The sequence below is a fragment of the Triturus cristatus genome, chromosome 10, assembly GCF_964204655.1.
Source record: "Triturus cristatus chromosome 10, aTriCri1.1, whole genome shotgun sequence".
NCBI classification, from domain to species: domain Eukaryota; kingdom Metazoa; phylum Chordata; class Amphibia; order Caudata; family Salamandridae; genus Triturus; species Triturus cristatus.
The window spans coordinates 120,525,323-120,552,558 of record NC_140593.1 but is presented as its reverse complement, the minus strand read 5'-3'; the positions used below and the strand labels follow the sequence as shown (position 1 = coordinate 120,552,558).

The window sequence follows — 27,236 nt, the reverse complement described above, 5'->3', positions numbered from 1 at the left end:
ACCCTCCACCACCCTAGATATCTGAACCCAGGTCCTTTTCTTCCCCCCCTCCTTCCCCTAAAGGCATTTAATGAAACCTAGTGTGTTTGGGGCGAAGATGATGTACGGGACAGCGGCTTCCTGGAAAACAAGCACTGTGGTTAAAGGTGAACACGTGAACAGTACTGCATTAAAATCACGATGGGAACACATTTATGGAGGATCAAACTGTTGTACACCCGCCACACGGGGACTCAGACAGCAGACCCAAATGTGACTAGTCCGGTCCCCCACACCAACAATGGTAACAACCAAGGTATGTCACTTTCATTTTTGGTCCACCACATTTTGCGATCACTCTAAGGCGAATGTGCACCGAGTTCATGTCAGCCTTCGTTACTTTTTGCAGCTGACCGCGTGAGCGCGACTTCATCACCCCAGTTGAGAACTTGGTAATCTATCCACAAGCCACTTTCTAGCAAGGTAAAATTCAAGCTGTTGCCTACTCTATCGTTAACTAGAGGTTGGCCACACAAGTGTAGTCCGTTTTACCAAAAGGTCTTTTATTTGTTTTCATAGTGATACTGGCATACAATTTGCAAATTGGTTTTAATGAGTTGAGGCGCATGAAGTGTCGGCAAGAAGAGTTCAGAAGGTATTTTTGATCTTCCTTCATTTAAAAGATTGGAGGTGTATTGGAGTGTATGGAAGGATGCGAAGTCGATAACACATGCACTTCTCTTTCACTTCAGTTATTTATTATTTTTATTATTATTTTTTCAGCTCATCTTTCCAGGTCCTGAGGAAAACCCCCCAAAAAAGTATTATGGGTTTGAAACGTGTAGACCATCTGTATTTGTCCGAACAAGTATTCCTACTAACTATTGTATATCAGGTCTCTCTTGAATAAGAGAAAGAAAGCAATGAACTTTACCACCTGAATATAGAACTGTTTGGCCATTACCCTCCCTGGGATTGTGTTGCATCTTAGTGTTGGACTGTGGTGTATCCTCTATAACCTTTCCCTTGGGCACTTTTCTTTCTTCTTTTCTTTTTCTTCTAATTTTGAGGGAACTTGAGCTTCTTTGAAGTTCGACAACGTTTTAAATGCGACATGTAATGCAATGTTTTGTTCACAAGTGTAAAGTATTGCTTTATAGTTGTATTGTGGTTTGTGTGCGAAAAATATTTGTAACGTTTATGTAAGTAATAAACTAAGGATTGCTCTTAAAGACTAAAAAAAATAAAAAGATTGTATCATTAATTTATGTTTTTCTAATCACTATGAGTGTCACGTGTGATTGACAGGAATTAAATGTTGAATAATTATCAGTATTGGCAAGAGTCGTGTTGTATTGATTATACATTGGTCCAGCCTTACTGATTAAGGACCAGAACCCTTTATTGCTCTACAGTAAAATCTCCCAAGGCATCCATGCACTCACACCTGTGCCCCCTGATCCTCAACAGGGCAACCACAGAGATTTGCAAGCTTTGGGAAGACAAGTGTAGGAGCTGAAATAATCAGTGAGATTGGCAAGCACATACAACTACAGAAGAATGAAACGGGCATACTTACGTTCTTGTCCTGTCCAACCTCTCACCTTGAGTACACATGCACACTGTGACTTCCAATAATTTAGTTTTAACAGAAAGTACTGTGAACAGCCATTGGCCGCTCTGGGAAACATTTCCAAAAAGTGTTTTTCATGCACCTCCGTTTATCCCCGCCTTCTTAAGTGTGCCACTTTATCAAGTTCAGGTTTGACTGCCTCCAAATGTTGTTAAATCACCGCGGGCTCAGTGCGTCCACCCCACTGGGCCATCGTCCATCTTCACCTGACAATGTGAATCAGCCCAGCTGATTCATGCGGTCTGTAGCAATTTTCCAGCAACACCTTCTATATAAGTGATGGATTACACTGCACCCTGCCTAGCAGGTGAGAATGAGATTCCAGTAAGTGGTCAGTTTGCAAGAGCCCAGCGACAAGTATATACAACTCGGAGGAGACAAACCGGTTTTAAATCTTGGATATTAAAGGGCAAGATTTGCTCTGCATACTGATGATATGGAAGACATGGCTTGGCAGTTCGGGCTGGACTGTTCCCATGAGGCACAGGGTCAGACTGATTTGCATATGGCCATGACTGAACTGGGGTGGCGGAGTGAGCTAAAGAAAGAGGATGGATTAAACCCAGATCAGTTGACTGGGGGTGAGTGCTTGCAATTTTCAACACTCTCTCCATCATCCCCTTTGGTTTTGCACGGATGTTATAGATACATGACTAAAAGCACATTGTGTTTCTGTGCAGCGAATATGGACAACAGCCCTGCAGTAGTGACTTACGCTGGGCTTGGACAGCACTCTGGAAACAACCGGCACTGTGATGCGTGCACAGATCTCCAACACCTCTCAGGATGTAAGATTAGTTGTACTAACTTTGTAGCTCTACTTTGACTGTTACAACATCGTAGACCACGCCTAGAATCAGGGAGACCCTTATGTTGAACAGCAGCTCACTCTGCAATCACTCCGATGGAAGCTGCTATGGAGACCGTGGCCCCTTTTCAGACCAGGGGTGTCGACAGTTTCAACCTCTGCATCATTACTATTGCTCATCTCCTCTTAGGAGATGGGACAACTTCTCTCCAACTATCCCCAAACTTTTTTCCCACAGAACTGAACACTACCCACTCCCACCTCCTGATTTTCTTAGACTTAACTGTGAAAACATCCACTACATGGAAACTGGCAAAAGACCCCTTTCACCCCTCAATGCACTAGTACGCTAAGCTGCCCGGATCATCCGTTTAGTAATGTAATGCGGGTGCCAAGGTTTCGAAAGTTATCTAGAACTGTCTTCTAGGTGAAAGTTAAGGTCTTTGACAAAGATAAAAGTGCTGGCATCGATGAGAGGTGAAAGGAAGTCCGTCATGGCGAAATTGGTGCCGGTCAAGGGGGTCTGTATACAAGGGCTTCATCCAGGGAGAGGTTGGCTGTGAGGAGGCTCATGAATCGGAGGTGGTCCAAGAGGCTGGTGGGGGTGTACCAGTAGGTGGTGCAGCAGATGGTATCTTTGAATAGGATGGGGACTCCACCTCCGGGCTTGCCTGATGATCTTATAGCCAGTGGGGTGGCTGTAGCGATGTCCGGTACAGAGGTTGAGTTTAGCTTCCGTGAGGAAGAGCAAGTCCAGAGCGTGGTTGTGCAGTAGGTTTCATACCTCCTTGGTGTGTTTGGTGAGCGAGCGGGTATTGAGGAGCATGCATGAGAGTGTGGTGTGTGGGTGGTGTTTGGCATGCGAGGGTGTGAGCAGGTAGCTGGTTTGTGTGAGTGTGAGCAGGTGAGGTGCTGTTGAAGGAGAGGGTGAGTGCCTGAGAACTTGCAGGAGGCGGGTGTGAACACTCCTTCTGTGATGTGTGGTGAGGCAGCCGTGCGGTGAGCAGCGGCTGCGGGTTGAGAGCATGGCGAAGCACAGCAGGGTAGTCGTGGGTAGGTGGAGAACCAGAGTACCTGCACTGGGCACAGTCCAGGTGAGGAAGGGCTTAGATGAGCTTGCCTTCGGTGCACCATTGGCTCACCCACCGAGCGTGTCCTGTTGCCGCCATTAAGACAGACCTGGGAGGTGTGAGGACCACAGAGTGACATGGGCGAAAAAACAGTGATGTCACTTCCTGTGCAGATGGATGTTGAGAAGTGAAGACTTCTTGGTCGGCTTCTTTAAAGGACGGTTTTCCCCTTTAAGAAAGCATCACATAGGATACCCTAAGAATCACCATTAAGCCAGTGCACTTGGGCGCCTTAGAACACTTAAACAATAAAATAAATATATCTGGAGGGAGTGAGCCCCCAGAGGCACATCAGTATGTGGGTTGAGGACCATTTTAGGGAGGCCGCCTCTCAAATGCTCCTTTTCAGGGAACGCCCCCAGGAGTCTGAGCTCGCTGTGAAAGCACATGCACCTTGAGGCAATGCTAAGAGAATTCAAAAGGAGACTCGAGAACCACTTCTAGACGAATAATCAGGGACATGAAAATAACATAAGACTTGTCTTGCGAGGCACGACTAGAAACTTCTTTGAAGACCAACCTCTCCGCGGCGCGCCAGAAACACAAACAAACCTATAAAAAGATTCAGACCGAAAATCTGCATCCCAGAGATCACTGCATGCGTCCTAGTATAGAAGCCAACATCCTTTTATAAACATTGTTGTATAAATGCTTAAATTATATGTAAACGAAATACATTGCAGTTCATGGTTACTGATTTGTACCTCATCTCTTGCATCCCAACGGTAAAGCGCTCTGACATTCTGGCAGCTAGATAGCGCTATATAAACACAAATATAGAAATAGACCAGCCTTTTTCATGTGGCAAAAAAATGAAAAGCGCAGCTTCCCAAATGGGGCCAATGGCTTCCATTCTCTCGGAGTCCGGATGGGCGCAGCTGTGTCTTTGTGCTTCCCACGGGCCGGGAGTCGGACCCGGATGAGGCATTCATCCGATGTGCGGCTGCCGCGGGCTTCTCTTCCTCGGACCCGGATCCGGAATCATTTCTGCTCCACAAGTGAAACCAGACAATTCACGGTACGTGTTCATCTGCTGTGCGGGCTGATTGCGGCGCTGCTTCCACGGCTGATAAGTGCAAGTAAGCGCACTTGTGTGCACCCTGTGGGTGCAGTTAAATCACAGCTGCGAGCTTAGAATAGCACAGCCCCTGGCTGCCGCCCGCAGGGCGCCTTCCCTTCAAGGAGCTAGTATTTGGTTTGCTTTTATATTACATTTATAATTACCCAAATTGCATATACTCGTGCCTTTCTTCGTTTGGTATTATCAGAAATGTTTACATTTTCATTGACAGGAACATTTTTAGATTTGACAGAATATATCCGGAAAAATCACCCAGCCTGTAAAAGGCAAGTTCTCCTTTACTGCCAATATAATAAAAAATAAAAAAAAAAGAAGAACAGGTCTACGTTGAGAAGCAGATTTTAAAATAGAGTCTGTGGTGGATTAATGGTAAAGAAATTTCAAATATGCGACAATCTGTTTTTTCATTTCGGGAGAGAAAAACGTGGAAAAAGAGAACTCTCCAAAGCCTGTTGATGGTTCTACACGTCATGCAAAGGCTAATGAAACCAGCTGAACGTTAATCAGGTCGATTGACATACGCAGGGTCTCGGTTCGATTGTTCACCCCTTGGGCATGCATGGGTGCACCTCCGCTTAGTCCAGGGTCCCCTTCACATCCCACCTCAAACTCCTGATGCCAATGTCTCTGTCCCGACAACACCCATCAGTCCATCATGGTACCCCGGATCCATGTTCTCACGGTGGTGGTGGCGGGAGAGCGGTGGTGCTGGAAGAACCCGGATACGATCTGTGGGCTCCAATGTCTTAACTATAATAAATAGATACAAGCTCACCCGACTGGCCAGGGATCACAGGAGAGTCTACCTGTGGCACGTTTGAAGAGCAAAGCTGAAACATACCTGGCCTTCGCGTGTCGGTGATCCTAAAACCACAAGGGGTGGGTTCCATTCAGGCCTGCATGGAAGGAGAGCCTCTCCAGTGAGTGAGTGAATGACTGAGGCTGGACAACATATGTGCAAAGACTGACTACTGCTAAGCATGTGGCCTGTGGCGAGATTACATTACACGTGACCTCGGTGTTAGTGTTGCCAGCTTACTGTTGTTCCTTTATGCACGGCAGCTCTTGATGGTCTGTTCTGTTCATGCAAATGTAAGTGGTTTTATCCTTCCAGGCCGCCGTAGCCTTGGACATGGCCCTGGAGTATGTTTGGGTTTAGAATTGATTTGCTAAATTCAAATGTTTATATGACTAAATGAGGGCGCTTAATGGTCTCCAAGCTTCAGGAAGTGAAGTGGCTCGTGCAACCCACACACCTGTGATGGCTTCAGCCGGCGCCATCATGTCCTGGAATCCATGGAGGACTCATTGGAGCAGCTGAGCCTGCTAGCTCTAGTCCACAGCACAAGATTCGGCACAGACTGCATTGAAACATTTACAGATGCAGGGAGAGGGGAACATCCATTGGCAAAGAAACTGGCAGAACATTGCTATTTCAGACCAGCTTGGAGGATCAGACTGTAATTCCATCAGGTGCTCACCAAGACGTCAACCCAAGCATTTTAGAGTCATCCTTATTAACCACTGTGCAACGCGCACTGTAGACGCTTCTGTTCTAAAGAAGACAGACTACAAAGAGACAACAGTGCCGGAGCCATACGAGTGTGTAAACCTTTCTAAAACAATGGTTTAGCCAATGGCATCAGGAGTCGAGGGAGATGGGGATGGTGACCACACGGACAAATCTGAAAGGTGTTAAAGCAGTGGTTCTGAAACCTATGGTACAGGGACCCCTGTAAGGAACGCAAAGACTGCTCTGGGAGTCCGCAACTGCTTAGAAAATTAAATATCAACAGATTAATAAAATGTATAAAAAAAGAAGAAAAATGTAAATTTGAAAAAGGTAAATTGGAAGCTAAAACGTATTATCTGCATACTGATTCGTGGGAGCAGTGTACATGCATCAAACAGAATTCAGCATAGACAGTGAGTGGCCTCAATTCAATTTAGAAGAGCTCCGTCCCATTAAAATTTACAATTTAGATTTTTGTTGAAATTTTAGTTTGTGAATAAATAAAATATTTCAGCATTTGTGTATTTATTTGATGAAGGCTTATTTCTATATATTTTTAAAAAAATTGTTTTACAATTCAAATTAATCGCAAATGTTTAGGCTGGGGTCCCCGACTTCCAGTAAGTATTCAGTGGGGTTACCCGGATTCTAATAATCCACAGAAGTCAAAAGGTTAAGAAGCACAGTTTTAGAGAAACGATGAAGGCAGTGATCCACAGCAATACAAGTTTTTCGGGTCATAATCATATGAATATGAGGAAGAGACAAGGGTTGCTCATGCAAAATAATACCGGAACAGATAAAGGTAGCCGGGGAGGTGGGTGGGCGTGTGTGAATCTGCAGCTCTACATGCCAAGAACAGATGCATACTGATAAGTAGCATTTTCTGTTCGAGGCATATGAGCTGCAGATCACACACGGTGCATAGATTGCATAGCAGTACCCCTCCTTAGCGGCGGCCACCAGTATCTGTTGCAGTAGTTTGAAATAGCGTTTTGAGAACAGCCTGGCCCACACTAGCTTGCTGTTTTGCCTGCACATCTACACAATAGTGTTTTGTGAATGTGTGCGGTGTAGACCATGTAGCTGTTTTGCAGATGTCATCTAAGGGAATGCTCCCTAAAAATGCCATTGAAGACCCTTTCTTTCGGGTAGAGTGGGCTTTAGGGGGAATAGATAGTGTACGTTTTGCTTTGTTATAGCAAATTTGTATACATTTGACAATCCACCTTGCAATCCCAGACTTTGATATGGGGTTGCCTTTATGTGTTGGTGCGAAGGATATAAAAAGTTGTTTTGTTTTACGAAAAGGTTTTGTTCTGTCAATATAATAAAGGAGTGCTCTTTTTACGTCTAGAGTATGAAGAGCCCTTTCTGCTACTGTTTGTGGTTGCGAGAACACTGGCAACTTAACAGACTGGTTGAGATGGAAGGGAGAGATTACTTTGGGAGGGAATTTGGGATTTGTCCCGAGAATCACTTTGTTATGATGGAGTTGTAAAAATGGTTCTTAAATAGTTAGTGCCTGTAGCTCACTGACTCTTCTAAGAGATGTAATGGCCACAAGGAAAGCGACTTTCCATGTAAGAAATTGTAGCTCGCATTTATGCAGAGGTTCGAATGGAGGACCCATTAATCGTTTGAGGATAATATTTAAGTTCCACACTGGTGAGGGTGGTACCCTGGGAGGAATTATTCTTTTGAGGCCTTCCATAAATGCTTTAATGGCAGGTATCCTGAACAATGACAGATGTTGTCTATTTTGTAGGTAAGCTGCTATGGCAGCAAGATGTAGTCTAATTGACATGTATGCGAGATTACATCTTTGAAGATGCAGCAGGAAACATATGATGTGTTGAGTGGAGGCATCTAGAGGATTGACGTTGTTGTTGTTACAGTATATAACAAATCTTTTCCATTTGGCTACATAGCAGGCTCTAGTGGTGGGGCGCCTAGCTTCTTTAACAACGTTCATACAATCAGGTGGAAGATTGAGGTAACCAAATTCTAGGACTTCAGGAGTCAGATCACCAGGTTGAGCTGTGTGGCATCTGGATGTCTGATCTCTCTATGGTTCGGTGTTAAGAGCTGTGGGGAGAGCTGTAGTTTTTGGTGCGGGACTACTGATAGTTCCAGCAACGTTGTGTACCATGGTTGTCTGGCCCATGTTGGAGCAACTAGGATGAGTGTTAGTGATTGTCGTTGCAGCTTGCGTACCACTAATGGAATGAGTGGGAGAGGCTGAAAAGCGTACGCAAATCCCCCTGACCAATTCATCCATATCGCATTGCCTTTGGGCAATGGGTGTGGATATCTGGCGGCGAAGCTTGGGCATTTTTTGTTGTAATGTGTGGCGAAGAGATCCATGTCTGGTTGCCCCCACATTTGGAAAAATGGTTGAAGAACTTGTGGATGAAGTTTCCACTCGTGAATCTGTTGTGTCTGACGACTTAACAGATCTGCCATGTGGTTTTGAATTCCTGGAAGATGTTAGGCTAGAAGGAATATGTTCTGAGGAATAGCCCACCTCCATATGCTCTGTGCAAGTTGAGAGAGCTGCAGAGTGTGCGTCCCCCCCTGTTTTTGTAAATAGTACATTGCTGTCATATTGTCCGTGAGGACTAAGACAGCTTTGCCTGATATTCGTTTCTGGAATGATTTTAATGCCAGAAAGATTGCTAGTAACTCCAAATGATTGATGTGGAGTAGCTTTTGTTGAGGTGACCATGTGCCTTGTATGGTGTGGTGAAGTAGATGAGCTCCCTGGTAAGTGAGTGAGGAGTCTGCTGTTCGCACGATCTGTGGAACCGGCTCTAGGAACGGTTGCCCATTGGAAAGGTTTTGGGTGTTCCACCACTGCAGAGAGCGATGTGTGCGGCCGTCCACCAACACCAGATCTGTTAGCTGACCTTGAGACTGGTTCCACTGACGTGCCAAGCATTCCTATAAGGAGCACATCTGGAGTCTTGCATGAGGTACTATGAATATACAAGAGGCCATCATCCCTATTAGTTGCATGAACACTCGAGCTGGAAGTGAGTGTTGCGGCTGGAATTTTGTTATAAGGACTTGTATGCTCGTTATCCTGGCTGGACTGGGATATGTAAGGCTTTTTGAGGTGTTTATTGTGGCACCTAGATATTGTTGGATGTGGGACGGTTGGAGGTGAGACTTTGTGAGGTTTATGGTATACCCGAAGTCGTGAAGTAGTTGGATTGTGGCGTGTGTGAGATTTACACACTGGGTATGGGACTTGGCTTTTATGAGCCAGTCGTCCAAGTATGGGAAGACGTGAATTTGTTGTCTTCTTTAGTGGGCTGCTACCACTGCCAGACATTTTGTGAAGACTCTGGGTGCTGTGGTGACTCTGAATGGAAGAACCTTGAACTGGTAATGTTGACCGTCCACTACAAACCGAAGATATTTCCTGTGAGCGGGGTGAATGGGAATGTGGAAGTAGGCGTCCTTGAGATGTAAGGTGGCAAGGAAATCGCCTTGTTTGAGTAGAGGAAGGACCTGTCAAAGAGTGACCATATGAAAATGGTCTGATTGTATGTAGAGGTTTAATGGTCTGAGGTCTAAGATGGGTCTGAGTGTTCCGTCCTCCTTTGGAATGAGAAAATACAGGGAGTAAATCCCTGTGTTTTGGTGGTGCAGGGGAACTGGTTCTATTGCATGTTTTTGTAGGAGGGAAAGCATCTCTTGTTTTAGAAGCGTTAAGTGCTCTGTTGACATTCAACGCTGTTTGGGTGGTATTGTTTGGGGGAGTTGACGTGAGTTTTAAGCAATAACCGGATTGGATGATTTGTCTCACCCACCTGTCCGTGGTAATGGTGTTCCAGACAGGTAGGAAGTTTAGTAATCTTCCCCCGACCGGAGTAGAGTGGTCCGGGGGGAGTGGAGGGAAGTCATTGTTTGGGGGTGGAGGCAGTGCGAGTATTGGTAGTTTTGCCTCTACCCTTGTTGTTGGCCCTGTAGCCTACTCTGTAATAGCCTCTGTTAGAGGCGGTCTGGGTGGAACTCTTGTAAGAAGTGGAGGGGTTATCGGTGGTAAAACCTCTAGAGGTGCCCCTATAAGAGGAGCGACGAAAGGAACTTCTGGGAGCTTGCGATTGCAAAGCTCCCATTGATTTGGCAGTGTCAGTATCTTTTTTCATCTTTTCCAAAGATGAATCTACACTGGGTCCAAATAAGTGTTCTTGGTCAAACGGTTGGTTTAATATGGTAGTTTGAACCTCGGGTTTGAAGCCTGAAATGCGTAACCACGCAGGTCTGCGTAAAAGCACACTGGTATTAATCGCTCGGGATGCTTTGTCTGCAGCATCTAGACCACAACGAATGGAGGTATTAGCTATGAGTTTGCCTTCCTGGATGAGATTATTGGCTCTTGTCTTATATTGATCTGGAAGGAGTTTTAGTAGCGTCTCTAGCTCGTCATAGTGTGCCCTATCATACCTAGCCAGCAAAGCCTGTGTGTTGGCAATTCTCCATATGTTGGCTGCTTGGGACGCTGTTCTTTTACCAGATGCATCCAACAGTGTTGACTCCTCATCAGGAGGTGGAGCATCGCCTGTGGTTTGGGAGTTAGCCCTTTTCCTGGCGGAGACTATTAAGGAATCCATGGGTATCTGCTTTTTAATATAATCAGGGTCAGCTGGGGCAGAACTGTACTTTTTTTCTATCCTGGGGTTAATGACTCTGGCCCTTACAGGATCCTTAAACACTTCAGGAGCGTGTTTTATTACCCCTTTTAACATTGGGAGAATGGAAGTGGACCTTTGAGATCGTTCAAGAGTGTCCATGAGGAAATCTTCCTCTACGGGGTCTGTGTGCAGGTTCACACCGTGGTATTCTGCTGCTCTGTGTATGAGCTGAATGAACCCTATAGTGTCTTCTGGGGGAGGGGGGGGGTCTGGATGGATAGACATCATCTTCTGGAGTGTCAGGAACATCTGGTGTGCCATAATCGTCCCAAGGGACTTCTGGGGTATTAGGAGGGCTAGGATCCCCTGAAGGTTCATCATCCCCTTCCTTCCCAGAGGTGTCATCATCCTGAGGTGGAGGAGATGGTGAGGGTACTGGAGATGGGATAGGTGAGGTGTGGGGTGGAGGTGGAGAAGGGATCCTTAAAGGAGAAGTGGTAATGTCTCTTCTTTACAGGAAGTGGAGCTGGTAAAGGTTTGTCCATTTTCTTTTTCTTTGAAGGACTAATTATAAGATGCCCTGTCTTTGGGTCTATTTCCAGAGTGTTTTGGGTTGTATCAGGTCGAAAAAGCTCCTCCTGTGGAATGGGTTGTTTCGGTGCCGATTTTTTCAGGTCCGATTGTTTCTGTGGCACAAGTGGTTTTATGCTCCTTAGGCTTGGAATCTGGAGTTTTCCTGTGTTCCGTTGGGGTCTTCGGAACCGGTTGTTTTTTTAGTTCCGATGACTTTTTCGGTGCTGAAGGTTCAGCACCAGTAGTCTTCAGAACCGGTTGTTTACATGGTTCCGATGATTTTTTCGGAGCTGAGACGTCGGTACTAGTGGATTTCGGTACCGAATGCGCCGATGTGGGAACAGGCATCGGTGCGGATGAAGACCGTGTTTTTTTCTTTGGTGCCGGGGAAGGAGTTTCGGCACCAATGGGAGGCTGACTCGATCCAGAGTGGCCTGAAGGCTTTTGTATCAACTTCTTTGCCGGGCCCGAAGGCGGGGCGTGGGAAGTTTTCTCCCGGTGTACACCTAGGCCTGAAGGTGAAGGTGTGACCGAAGCCTTTTTGGGAATACAACCTGCTGCCCTGGAGTGATGTCTTCGATGTCGGATTCGTCTGCTTCGGAGGCGCTGATGATGCCCTCTTCGATGCGCTCCTGCATTGATGCCTTCTTCGAAGATATCATCCGGTATAGATGTTGATGATCGAGCCATGGTTCTTCCAGCTCGATGATCCAGAATTGTTTTCTTGGAGCGGAAAGAGGCACAAGCTGGACAGTCTTTGGCCTCATGCTCGGGCGAAAGGCAGAGATTACACACCTCGTGAAGATCGGCGTGTGGAAACTTGGATCCACATTTTGAAAGGGGACCTTTCCATGAGCCAAAGGCCTAATGGCGCAGATAGGCCTGCGTCGACGACCGGAATCGAAGAATTCAAGTTTGGAGAGATGCGAGTCGAATGGGAAACACGATCAAGACAATACCGAAGAAAGGGTGAAGAATTGCGCGTCGAAAGGTAGATCAGTAACAACACCGAACTGGAGCACGATGAACACATCCGAGCACGATGGTGTAAAAAAACAATCTGAAGATGGAGTCGATGCCCATGCGCACTATTATCCAAAGGAGGAGTCACCTATCTCGTGACTTCCAAAGCCTTCTTCCAATACAACAAGTGCAAACATCCGGGCCCAACACCAGATGGCGATCTATGCACAGTCTGATCTGCAGCTCATATGCCTCGAACACATGTTTTTGCAGATTTAAACGAATCAGTGTTGCAATCGCCATGTTGATTAAGCCGCTGCCATGTTGCCTGTCCGTGTTGTATTAACTGGCTTGAGTTCTCTCACCTCGATGTGCACAGGCCTCGTTCTCCATCCAGCGAGCTCAACGTCTGAGATCTTTTCTCAAAGCCCTTATTCGCAAGGCTCATAAACAAACCGGGCACCTGTAAGTAACGTTATCTGAAGTTTCACAAGTATGCTGCTTCAAGTGCCGTGACTATGAGAAGAAAATGTACAATTGTTGTAGGAATTTGAGGAAGAGTCAGCATTGGATGTTCAACTGCTCATGAAGCTAAGCTCGGTCTCTCTGGGCTGCGATGTGACTATTTTTACTTATTGTTTGCATAGTAAATAGGTTTTATATTTTAAGTGTCCTCAGAGTTACTTTGATTTCTTTCGCCGCCTCCAAGGCATGGAAGGAAAGCTTCAGAGTTGGCTTTAATACTGGCAATCATTGTACACAGTCCCAATATGAGTAAAGATAAGAGGATAAAACATATTAAGTCCCTTGTCACCTAGTTTGCTGCTTAGTCCCTTCTCGCCTTTCTTAATGGCTCCGATTAGACGGTCTTTACAGGAGATGAAAGTGGTCAAATTGTCCAGAGAGCGCCTCATCAATCATGGCACAGCTGCAAGGCGCTGTGGATGGTAACACAGAAAAGGTGATGGGCGAGACGCTTGCAAATGGACTAAACCACTGGCAGTTGCTGTGGGTAGCATTCCAACCATTGCCCCCCCTCCCTAACTGTGCCACTGTAGACAGACTCTGCAAATGCTTCTCATGGGAACTGTCCACCCCAACTGGCGGGCAAGGTCCCCAAGACCAGGAGACTCAGTGAATTCCTGACAAGAGGCAATGGTCCTGGGTTGCACTAAATAAACACAAATTATTAGTTTGGGTTAAAAAAACGGGATGTTAAGTGGACCTGAAAGAAGGCGTGAGCTTCATTGCACATGTCAGGTCAACACGGCTCACCACTGGTACGGAAAGGATTGGCTCCCTGCAAAGCTATGCGAGGCGTACTTCCCAGTGCCATCTAGGTCGCTCAGACTAGAATACAGAGCGCGATACGGACCATGATACCAAACCCTAAGGAGACGTTTGTCTTGGGAGTGAGAAGGTACGTTACACTGAAATTATCAGCAGAATGCTTTTGTGAGCATCGCGGTCACAAAGCCAATTTAACCACAAAGAGAAGTTGTCTGGACAACAAAATCCCCTACATAGGTCCGAAGAGCAGTGCACTGCCTTGGACATACCCTATCACACCACAGGCTGACTGCGTGCATGCAGTGAGCTTATTGACGTGCAGTGCAAGTGAGCAAATCCGCACCAACCAATGCAAGGAAACCTACCCAGAGGCCAGGAAGATCCAAGAAGAATTGAAGAGCTAAAGCTGACAGCAGACCTGAACTCACTCCGCCGGACTTGGATATCATTGAGAGAAAGGCTCTTTTACAGACATCCATTGCAGGAGGAGTAGAAGAGAGCAGATATGTGCTCACAACATAACTGGTGATTTTCTGCGGTTTCATGCGTTTGCGTCATAACATAACTCATTCAAATATAACTGTTTTTAACAGTGTTTTTTTCAGTGAACAGTATACATCTTTTTATTAAAAACAAAAGAACTTGGCTAGCACCAGACCCAAAGGCATGCTTTCTACACAAGAGAATACTCTTGTATAAAGAAGGAGCCAAGATCATATCAGCAGACGGTATTTGTTATTTGACATCATTAACTAATTTTAAACCATAAACTGCGCGCCTCACTTGCTCTCTCCCTCGTTAACCCACTACACGATAACCGCTCCTCAGTGGTCATCCTGCACAACTTGGAAACATTTCCCAGATAGGATCAAAACTAAGACAACCCACTTCCTACCACACACCCAACAAGGTGTAGCGTGCTACGCATGTAGGTTATCGCTTCAATGCCCCACATCACTGAGGTAAGCGCTGCATACATGTTAAGATGCAATCAAACTGATTCCAGTAATTAGCACAAGACTTCACTTACTGACTGAGAACATACCAGTTTTAGGGAACATTCCTCTATTTTGCCACATATTATCAAGTTTATGCCAGACACGTCTAACCTTTACAAGGTATGTAATTGATGTATTTAAATACCTGTATGGGTAGTAATACAATCTCTATCATTTTTAGAGGCCTTTAGCATTAACTGTAAAACCACTACAATGATCAAATCTGTGCAGAAAAATAACTTAATCAAAATAATTTTATAGTTTATGAAAAGGGCAGTACCTTTATCTCACCTCTGGAAGACCAGTGGCGAAATTAACTGCCTCTCCTCAAATTCCCTTTTGTGGGTTTAGGGATTCTGCTAAAAGCATCCTCAAGCAGCTAATCCAACTTTCCCGCATCTACTTAAATGAGCGGTCATCTGTGCTGCATGTGAAAACAGACTGCAAAAACATTAAATGTAAATAAAAACGACCAAAATAGCAAACTTAAATAAATGCTATCGAACTCAAATTTGTACTGGCACTTAAAACAAGAATTGAAATCTTTGCCTCGTAATAATATAGCGGTGCAGTCAGAATTGTAAATTAACCCAGTCCCGGGGAAGGTGGAATAAACTTTATCCAGATTAAGGAAATAAAAATACAGGACTGACATTTTTGCAGTAAGTTATTTATACAAGGTGGAGATTTTGGTAGCCGTGTTATTTATTGAGTCTATGTTTCTGGTGTTTGGAGGGTTGGGATCTAAAAAGAAAAACATCTTAAGCCTCCATAAGGAAAGCAGGTTATTAATATTAATGAAGGTAAATGGTAATTAATCCTGGCAATAAACTAACACCCATTAGAAAATGGGAAGTCGCTACAGACAGTAAACTAAGTTACTGTCTGTAATTTCTGTTACAGACTAAAATATTGCCTTGAAAATGGTAGAAATTGTTTCCCATAATAGGATCTTAAAAGTGATAGGGGAAAAAACACATCCAGTGGCAGGGACTATGATGCTGGACCATTTTTGTCTTCTGGGGGAACACTCATGCTAGACAGTATTAAAAAGCCCCTGAAAAGAGCACGCCCCTACTGCTTATATGTGGAGGAAAACTCCCCATACCTGCTTTTACAGAAACTACTGCAAATCCGGAAGAACGATAAAAAAAGCTTGCTGCCTGATATGTTTCAGAGGGCCAACCCTTCAAGATTGCTCCGGAGTTCCCAATAGTCTAAGCAACAACATGGAAGCATGGGCACGCTACGCATTACTTGTACTGATCTAACAGACTTCCTCTGCAGCCTCTACACCACCTCTGGCTTCTTGGTGACCTCTTGAAGCCTCAGCTCGCTGAAGATCACAATATCAAGGTACTGCGTCTGCTTCTTCTCTGGTGACACGGTACAGGCCTAGGTAGATGAAAGGAGCCGGGGTTGTGCCATAGGCTGTGGTTATTGAGGATTCAATTTTGATCAACAGAAAATGGCGGCCCAGCAACAGGAGAGTATAGGACGCAATGGGGATAAATGAGACCAACGTGGACTGAAACATGGAGGACAATTGGGATTTCCTAACTTTATCCTAACATAGGCATAAAGATTGCTTTGTCACAACCAGACCACATAAAGTGCTCAAGCAGGTTCAACAACAGGAGCAGACACCATAAACCAGACCCCTGAAAAAGCTACAGGCTTATCATGACATATGTGCACCAAAAACTCATGTTCATCTGGGATTCCTGGACCTGAAGAGTGCTCTTGACAAACTAGGTAGCTCTTCTTTCAGGAGACTATTACCTTCGGCGACCACCTGAACTTGTGGAAATAGACCTCCAAGTAGCAACCAATGCTAGGGTAGGTCTGGATGGAGCTCTGACAGATGAAATGAGGATTAGAAAAAAAAAATTGCAAAAATTCATGCAGGGTTAAAACAAAACAAAAAAAAACACTACTTGATAGGACAAAACAAAAAAAACACTACTTGATAGGACTGCGAGTCCTGATCTCCGTCTCGTGATGAAAACAAAGAAATAGGCTTTGTCTCAATATAATTAGATTAATTCAGTACTTTCAATTATCTGTGGTAGCTCATTGCGGGGCTCGTAGCACATGACAATCTAAAGTCTAAACTCACAGTAGCCTCTTCATGAATTTCAAAAGTAAATTTGTGAAATGTGCAGTTCTACCTACTATTGAAGTGCGCTCCGCATAATTCGCTGCTGGTGCCCTACATTGTGAAGTATTGTGGGGGTTTTGAAAGTCTACCAGGTTTGAAGCTCAAGAAGGAGAAATATATCATACAGTTGCTTCTGTTCCTTAAGTCAGCAAGAAATATTCTTACACACAGGGATTGGGTTTCAAGGTACAAATACTCTTGCAAAGTTGGTCCCGCTCCTGAACTGCATTTGAGTATGGATATCTGAGGAGGGGCCAATGTTTTGCCTTTAATGATTCTATGAAGGTGCATCCAGCACAGATTACACCCTCAAGGAAAGTTGTGTAAAGAGAATAGTGTATACAACAGACCTACTATTGGATTCTGTCAGGATATGTCTTTCGCCACACTTCCTTCATGCTCCTTACTCAAGTGTGGCCCCCACAGTGACCATACCTGCAGGCATACCTCGCAATGCCTTGTAGCTGCTTTTACACCAACTCACTGTTCATCATCAAATCGCGCCTACTTGGGAGTGGGGGCTGGGGTCAGTCAAGGTGTGGTTTGTAGCATTTATTTGGGTGGGGGAATATGGCCGTGTAGGAATTGCACCACATGTTACCAGATGGACGTGCGATCTTGTGGGAGTACACGCTTGTTGCAGAATCTCTGAGCCACTGTGGGTATTAAAATAGCCCCAATGTGTGGCGATTGCTTTTTCCAAGCACCCACGACAGGAAGACATTGAGAATTTTGCTCCTAAGAAACTCTGCTTTCCTTTTGAAACAGGATGTGATGCAGAGGTTGCAGCTAGAAATCTGTTGGTGTCTGAAACAATGGTGAAGATAGGAGCTTTAAAAAAAATAGAGAGCATGGTTGTGACAAACTGAAAGAGGGGAAGTATTAGTTGCATTGAAAGAGATAAACTTGTCATAATTTTGTGCAAGGAAAAAAAGAGAGAAGTGCAGTTATTGTATCGATAGCCATGGAGCAATTATGTTTGCAGAATTTGTTTGAAAGATTGCTCGTGAAACTTGGGATTAGTGCGGAACTGCAACTGAGAACCTACAGAGCGGACTCCCAAGGAGCCATTTGGAAAATTGGAATTTAAAGGCACGGTTGCAATCTTCAAAGTATCGGAAGCCGCAAGCGAGACTTTAGAGAAAGGACTCTCCTCACCCTGCCACATCCTGCTTGTGGAGGTGCCTGTTAAAGGGACACTGCAAGTAATAGTTTAAACTCAGAGGCAGATTGAGGAGAGGATACATGTTGTACAATAAATATTTGTAAAGTCTCTACAGGAAGCACAACACCCTCATGTGATACTGCATTTCCTACATTCCCCCCAAGGAACACAGTGGATGATTACTCTTTCCCTCAAGGAATGCCTAGAAAGAAGTCCTAAGCACATAGGAGCGCGGTCACCCACTACTATCGCGGACTGCACAATTTTTAGACTAGAAAGATCATCTTCAATGACCGGCTTTATCTTCTGACCCTCCCGTGGTAACCCCTTCCCTCCCCCTCTTGGTACATACACTTGCCACTGTGAATCAACTAACAGTGGCATCAAGGTTCGGCCAGTGAGGGAAACACTGATCCTCCATAAGTATTCTGGGTCTTGACTGTTCGGAATAGATTTGGTAAAAAAGTGGACCAGCAATAAATATCAAAATTGGTCTGTAATTACAAACTTGAAAAGAAGCTTCTCTCCTAGAATCACTCCGAGATAGAATCTGTATGAACGGTCCATGGGATGAGCCAAAACATAAATAGAAAGTACCCCCTTATTGTCAAGGCTTGGTATTTGGCATTTGGAGGGTATGTGGTTAAAAGCGAAGGAGCCGGCTTACTGGATAGATGTAATTGCAATATGGGCATACTTAAAATTTGAAAACTTCCTGTTCTCTTCATATGATGGCAAGGAAGACCTGGCTAATGTAATTTTTCAAAAATGTTCATTTTATGACTACAGCAGAGGTTACAGGTTTATGATGTCAGACTCATTCACAAGTGGTGGTATTTCCCATCTCAAACCTTTTGACATCAGCACAGAGATCACAGACACATGTTGTTTGGATGACGGCTTGTCTGAAGGTATGACTGTTGTGATGTATGACTATTTTATGATATTATGGAACTGCATGGTTATTAAACCCTAGGAACAAGGTTTTTAGTGTTTGAATAAACATTTATTGAATAATTTGTCACAATAAATAGGTCTCTTTATTCATGTATTCGTGTTTGCTTGGCCTTCATGTCTCCATTGTGAGTTTTCAATTTAACAAGTTGCCAAGGGGCTTCCTAGTGCAATAGTATTTTTCCTCTGCACCAGTGCCATAGACTTGCATAGTCTCACAGGTCCAGGTTCATTCCTCTGCTGACATTTTCATTCCACCCCACCCCTGGCTGGCCAAGTCCCCCCCCCTCCCAATGATCTCTCCCTGCCAGACCTACCTTAACAGGACCCTGACTAGTCACCTGCCGGGTGGGTGATCCATTGGGGACATGATTGTGAACAGGGACCATACCAACCATCTGACTTGCTGTGATGGGGGGTGGGGGGGGATCATGTTCGAGGGTCTGATGGGGGGGCGTGGCCGGCCGGATAAGATGGCGGACGCGACTTGGTGAGGCTCCGGACCCTGGGGGGATAAATCCTGTTGAAACACCGTGTTGCAGTATACAACAGCTACCTGGAGGGTCCCGACATCTACCCTGTCCTGCGGGGGCGTCCAGCTTTGATCAGACAAAGCGGTTACGGAAGGACTGCTGCTGGCGCCGAGCTGCAGGTGCGGGGTGTACAGCCTGCTCGTGGAGCCTGGCGGGAGCTGCGTAACGAGCTGCTGCACTTGCTGTCTCCAACCAATTGCAGTCCGGAGGCCAGAACAACAGCTGACGACTGCCCCGAACTGGCTGAGTGCGGAGGAAGGCTGGAACGGGAAACTGGGATCGCCAACGGGTCGGAACAGGACGTGCGGGGAGTAGGTGGGGCCCCCCCCCTTTTCTTTTTCCTGTGGCTATCGGCTGATCTCCTGCGGGGCTCCGTGACGGGAGAAGTGAGTGTGGAGACTGCCCTGAACTGAGGCCAAAGTATAATGGCGGCTTCTCTGCAGCAGCGCCCAGCTGGGCGGTGAGCTTCCCCGCCCATTCAGAGACGTGGAGCGAGGTCCATCTATTCCTGGCTGAGTTGTGGCAAAGCTAAACGCAACAAGGTTGGGGGACACGGGGGCGCCGACAACTGACAACTTAGCGCATAGCGGTGTGGAAGGCGGCCTCCCTGGCGATCGGCCCTTTCGTACTGCTGTGGGGACTAGAGCGATAACGGTGGGCGGTGGAGGGGTGGAAGTGGACGGTGCCGTCAGCAGGCCTAGGGATTCTGTGGACCGTTACACATTGAGAGGAGAGGACCTTAAGCTTGGTCTTCAGCAGGCGAAGACATTATCCACCGTAGGCGGTTGCGACGACTGTACCCGAGCTTGCGATTGACTGGGTTATGAGATGGGCAGGCTTAAGGGCAAAATGCTGGATACTGGCCTGGCAGCGGGGGGCCCCCTATTTCTAACGCTTGAGACCCGTCGCCAAGCACCTCAACTACTGGCACGGCTGAGTCTCAATCAGAAAAACTAGACTTAATACTGAAGGAAATCCGAGACTCTAAGAAGATAATGGAACAACAGATTGGGGCCCTCATGACTACCCTTACTCTCCTGAGAGCGGATCATGGGAAGCTCGCAGACACAGTGCGCGACCATGAGAAGGCATTGACAAGCATTGACCCACAACTTACGGAACATGCTACGCAAATAAAATAACTGCAACACCAAGTTACTGGCCTTCAAGACAGGATTGAAGACGCAGGTCGCAATCGTCGAAATAACATCTGCGTTATTGGGCTGACGGAGCGACGTGAAGGTACGAAACCTGCGGATTTTATGGAGGCATGGTTCCGAGAGCATGTCACCCCTGACGGTCTGTCCCCATATTTTCGTGTGGAGAGGGCACACCGGATTCCAACTGGTGCATCAAAGGTGGGAGCACCACCCCGTCCTCGGATTGTCAAAATCGTGAACTACAGAGACAGAGACATGTTGCTGCAAAAAGCAAGGGAAAAGGCAAACATCCAATTTGAGAATCAGCAGATCTCCCTGTACCCGGACTACACTATCATGGTACAGCTTCAACGAACCTCCTTCCAAGCGGTGAAGAAAAAACTTCGGGCAGCCCAACTTAAATATGCTCTATTTTTCCAGCCAGGCTCAAAGGTATGCATGACAGGAAATCTTATTTCTTTGACAGCCCCAATGAGGTCGAAGAATGGCTGGAGGTAATGGACCTTGAACACAGTCAGGAGAGATCGTCTGGTTCAGTAAGGCATAGCCCTGTACAGGCACAACAACAGCTACCCAGAGGCCGGGGAGGAGGCCTGAAGAACTCTACAAGACGCGGTCCGACTCCGGATCAGAAGATGGCGGACAGGGCGGAGGCATTGGCAGTCGCGGGATCCTTTCACGAGGACAATACAAAGATTGTGACGGACTCTGAGGACAGTACCATACAATCGGACTCGGAACATAGCATTACTGTTTTTCCCTCAGCGACGCCCAAGACGGGGGATGGCCTACTAGACGATTGAAGGATGGAAATGAAATCTTTGCGCACTAGGATCGCAGGGAATTGGCCGCTTGAGCCACGGACATGATATAAACTGCTGGACAGTATCCTTTTTTCTTGTATTGGTTTGATTGTGCACATAATATATATATATATAATGCATGTATTGTGGTCTGCACTGCTTTGTTTTTTCTTCCAATTGTACATAGGTCAATAATCGAACCTAGACACATCCACTAAAGTCTGTTTGAGGTGCCGGGCACTCCAGGTTAGGAAATTATAGTGGACCACCCCAGGTCTCGCATATGGACACCCTCCTAATACAGTGCAGAGATAAGTAGATCATGAGACGAACCTCCCCCCCCCCCCCCCCCCGGGCCCAGTAGAGCCACCGGAGCTCTGCACCTGCACAAGCAATAGTATGGCTGCCGGTGCGTGCCCCCTACAAAGCACATGCACCGTTCTTTGGTTCTCATATGTTTTAGTTATTGGTTTGGCTCAGCATTGTTTATTGGCTGCGCCGTATAGGTTTAGTTTATGAGGGATGAGGAATTCCTGGTCTGTGTACATTCATGGGCTCCATGCCGCACGGAGAACAACACATGTAGCAAATCTATGTCTCGTAATCAAGCCACCTTAGGCTCATACAACTTGCTGACCTGGAATGTACGTGGACTAAGGGCTGTACACAAGCGCCACAGAGTGCATGCATACCTCATTAGGAGGAAGGCGCAGATAGTGTTCCTCCAGGAGTCCCACCTGATGGAGGCGGAGGCATTGAAAACCCGGAAAAAGTGGAGAGGCCGGATATTTACCACTAATTATTCGGCCTTTGCTAGAGGGGCGACCATCTGGATTCGCCATGGAGTCCCATTTGCAGAGGTGGACCGGCGTACGGATGACAAGGGACGGTATATACTTATAAGGGGCACTCTAGACGGCCTACCCGTAGTCTTGGGTAGTAAATGTGCACCGAATTTCGATCAAGACAAATGTTTCTATGACCTGGGCAGGGCCCTGACGGGGTGAGATGCCATTCCCTGGATCCTGGGGGAAGACTGCAATGCGATCCTAGACATAGAGTTGGATAGATCCCAACCTCCATTGCATGGGGCCGGAACTCACAAACAGGCTGAACTTTTGAACACTTGGATGCAGGGTTGGAGACTCACGGACGCATGGCACATGCTACATCCTACACACAGGGAATACTCTTTTTACTCCCCAGTCCACCATCTCTATACCAGGCTGGATAGATTCCTCTGTTCCCAAACAACAGCCACTCACATACACCACTCAACATATCTAGTCAAAACCTTCTCCGATTATAACCCCTGGAACTTACTCTAAAGTGGGGCAGAGTCCCAACCCCAGTACCGTCCTGGAAACTAGGGCCCCAACTCCTAGAGGATGCCCCCTTTCGGACCACATTGCTAGACACCATTAGCAACTACTTTGTAGACAATTGGAATACAGCCTCCTTCAACCTCAGACTGGTACGCGTTTAAAGTGGTGGTGCGGGGTCCGCAATTAGTACTATTGTAGGGCGCGGCAAGAAGCTCATAAAAGACTTATGGATATGGAGGCGCGGATGACGGAACTAGAACCAGCTGCAGTAACTGACGTAGGTAAGCGGGCATCTCTTCAAGAGGCTCGTATTAGGCATGCAGAAACCCTAGAATCTATTAGGCTAATGGACTACCGAGCGTACACACAACTGAAACACACGGACAAATCAGGAACACTGCTACCTCAGTTACTGAGGGATAACCCGGAAACGCCACTAGTCACCTGTATACGCTCACCACTGAAGGGTCTGATACATTCGCAAATGGAGATTAATGACGCATTCTGCACCTATCTTAGCACTCTGTATGCGGCACCAGCGCATATGGATGATGGCCTGGTAGATGTCTTCTTAAATGACTTACAGTTCCCCACGATAACGGAGGCTGCACATAAAGACCTCTTGGGACCCAACACGAAATAAGAACCACAATTAAAGGCCTTAACTGTAATAAAACCCCGGGCATAAATGGCCTGCCGGTTGAATTTTACGTGACATACTCGGATGTTTTAGTACCTAAGTTAGAGGAACTGTATAAGACGGCCCTGGGAAACCGATAAACTACCACAATCCACGATGCAAGCTTTGGTGGTATCGCTCCCCAAGCCAGGGCGGGACAGCACTGAGTTGTACAACTACAGGCCGCTGTCTTTACTGGCCACCGAATATAAAATCCTCAGCAAAGCCCTTGCCAATCGTCTGGTACCGGTCCTCCCCAAACTTATACACCGTGACCAATGCGGGTTTCTTCCTGCACGTAGCACCCCACTTAATACTAGGAGACTTCATCACATAATGAGGGCCACTCCCAGAGTATATATTAGAGCAGGATGTCTGGCATTGGATTTACGTCAAGCATTTGACTCTCTAACATGGGAGTACATGGTTGCAGCCCGACTGCGTTTTGGCCTCACCTTGGACTTTCTGCAATGGATACGCCTGCTCTATGCTGAACCCACTGCAAGGGCGCTTACTGGAGGATACATCTCCCCAGAATATGCTATACACAGAGGTACTAGACATTTACGTGCCAAAGCCCGAAACCTACCACAGCACACCATTGAGTAGGCTAACCGAAAAAATGTAACCTATATTGAAGCCTGGGATCTTACATCAAAGCTCTTCTTAGATTTTCTTTTTTTTCTTTTTAAAATCGGTCAATAGGGTCTTCCCCAGCAGCGATTAAAAAACACAGGATATAGTTCCCCTTCGACAACTAAAAAAAGAACTAAATAGGAACATGAGAAAAGCAAGCAAAAAGAAGTGTAATGGAGTCAAAAAAGCAAAATGGACAAGGAAAATTTATAAAGATAAAAAAGCAATAAGGAGTGCAAAAATATAACATAGCAAAACAATGGAAGGCTGTTCACCAGGCAGTGATATCTAATTCATCAAAAATTCTGGAATTTAGCTGGAGCCGCTCACTATACACAGATCCAACTTACATTGCAACTGATCCAGCAGAACCAAGCCAGGCTCCACCCCCTGAACTGTGCTATATTAAGGACAATACCGGAACCAGCAAGCAAGTAAAACTGAAGGAACTTATTAACATGATCAAGACAAGCAGAAATGATTGCACTCCGGGCCCTAACGGTCTGCCGCCAGCAAATTTCAGGCACAACCAGAATTGGGCTGAGGCACTGGGGAATGATTCGAGAGTTGCAGCATGTTCTAGCATCCTGGAAGGACTTAATCTTTTATCCAGTCCACAAAAATGGCCCAAAAGAGGACCTAGACAACCACAAACTAAATGCGGTCAAGGAGGTGGATGCCAAATACTATTCAACAAATGCACAAAGAACAGATGATGGATGGAATGCTGAACAAATCAAATACTCACCTCCAGTCACAGATCTGGGTTAAATCCATCATTTTCTTTGTTCACCACGCTTGGGCTCAGCCATATGCGAATCAGTCTTGACCCCGCTTCCTACCAGAACAGTCCAGCCCGAACTGCCAGGCCAGGTCCTCCCTGGACCAGAAACAAGCATCCACAGATTTGTTTCAGGGCATCACCCCATGTCAGCCAGGCTAGCTTGAATCTGGTGGCGTAGCAAGCATGGGACCCATGTCTAGGCATACCCTTACCCCTTAGGACGACAAATGCAATAAGAACAGATGATGAACGGAATGCTGAACAAATAAAACATTCACACCCAGTCACATATCAGATCCATCTTTTTATTGCCTGCCACGCCATTCCAGTTTGGACCCAGCCATATGCAAATCAGTCTTGACCCTCCTCCCTATGGGCACAGTCCAGCCCGAACTCCCAACGATGGATGAAACCCAGACTGGGGGTGAATGTTTGCATTGTTCAGCAATCCGTTCATGATTTGTTCTTTTTGCCTAAATACTATTCAGCAACACTGACGTCCAGTTTTCACCAGGCAATGAAACATTTTCAGCATTAATCCAACAAGGCTTCAGAATGAATCAATCTTTTTTTTGCATGTTTCATCGACTACAGCAAGGCTTTCGGTTCGATCAGCAGACTTCTCCTATGGCAAAAGCTCGAACAAATGGGCATTCCAAACCAATTACTCAGAGCCATACAATCATAATACACAGACAAATGGATTCAAATTAAATCGACGGACCAAGGCATCTATTTCTGACAGGGTTCGCATAAACAAAGGCTGGAAGCAAGGGCCCATTCTCGCTTCTCTGCTTTTTAATCTGTATCTAGCCGACATAGGAAAAGCCCTTGAGACACAGCGGGCATGTCCACCAAAGTTAAATAATAATCCTCTTCAGGTGATGCAATTTTCTGATATGACAGTAATGCTTAACCAAACACAAATGGGTCCCCAACATTCAAACCAAATACAGTTATACTACTTGAAAAAATGATTGTATATTAATAACACTACGACAAAAACACATTGCTTGTCTCCTCAGCTAAAAATAAATTCACCCTGAGACTAAATGCAGTCAAACTTGAAGAGGGTATCTTTTCCCAGCATTTAGGAGTGAACATTCAACAAAGAGGCAATCCTAAAGCCAACCGTGAATCTATGGCGTCTACAAATCCTCCTGTATTATAAGCTTTCAACTGACTAGCTTCCAACCTTTCGGATCCACCACTTTTCCCTCTCTTGGAAACAACAAGAGCAAAGTTTCTGCAAACCCTTTCAAATGGGTCTGAAATGTTTCCACTAAAGTTAGGCCACTGGCTCAACATTGTGTTAGGTAAATTTCACAGGAGACTGTTTCACTTGCCATTGCCGACTACTCAACATCAAATTAGACTGGAATTCCGTCTCCAAGACCAACTGTTAGCTAAGAAGGCAGCACTCTTACGCTATTTGCTTCAGGTAAGTGCGGCTGAACCAAGATCCTTAAACTTCCATCTAAATAAGGAACTGTGTTTGTGAAATCTACCCTCACAATGGAGCTCTGCTTCAGTGATCGCTACACAAGAATTACATCCATGCATGACCGAGGCACAGAGCCAGGCATATTCAATTTTGAAAAATATCTTATTAAATAAACTGCTAGATTCTTTTCAAAGCTAAGGACTTAGAAATATTAAATAGAAGACCATTTGGCTGCACTGTTGTCCCTACTTACTCCACCAGCCAAGTGGTATCACATTTAAAACTCATAATTTCTTGGGGGGTAAAGATGAAATACCAGAGGCTGCAATTTGGGTGGTTTGACATAGGTGAATTTTAACTAAGCTGGAAACACAAAAGAGAGCACACCGCCTACCGCTTTTGTAATTATGAAACAGAAACACTGGCACATGTGCTCTGCCGTGCTTAAAATGAACTTGTGATTTCCAGTGCTCAGCACCGGCACTTAATCAGCAACACTGGCACTTTTCATGAACACCAGTTAAGGACACATTCATTATGGTAGGCAAATGGAGATCAAGTGATTTGCCCAGAATCACAGGATGTTGAGCTGACGCAGAGACTCAAACAGGATTCCCTAGCTGTGAAGTCTGCAGCTCTGACCATTACACCATATCCTCTCCCCACTTTCAAGGTTTGTAGTTGGTTCTGCTTTAGGCGGCGCTAACAGAAGAAATAGGCTGGTGCAGCTGCCTCCTGCCAAGAGCCACAACACTACTTTTTTTTTTTTTTTTTACAAAATAACCACTGCACTGGAGAAGACTATCAATTCACACCTGCGAAAAAGCAACAGAGCTTGCTTACACAGCACCAAAGGGCAACTGGTGACTGGTTTCATGAGGATGATGGATTTATTCACAGATAAACCCACAACTGTAAATGATTCAAGAGAACTGTAACCTTACACTCATAACTTTATAAATCACTGCACATTTTAGGATT

The 27,236-nt window shown here is 45.7% G+C and overlaps 1 protein-coding gene across 1 annotated transcript in view; it reads right to left on the bottom strand.

The window, feature by feature from the left end:
- Positions 1 to 27,236, bottom strand: part of GPD1L (glycerol-3-phosphate dehydrogenase 1 like) — a 119,823-nt gene that overhangs the window by 22,657 nt on the left and 69,930 nt on the right. The window lies entirely within an intron of this gene.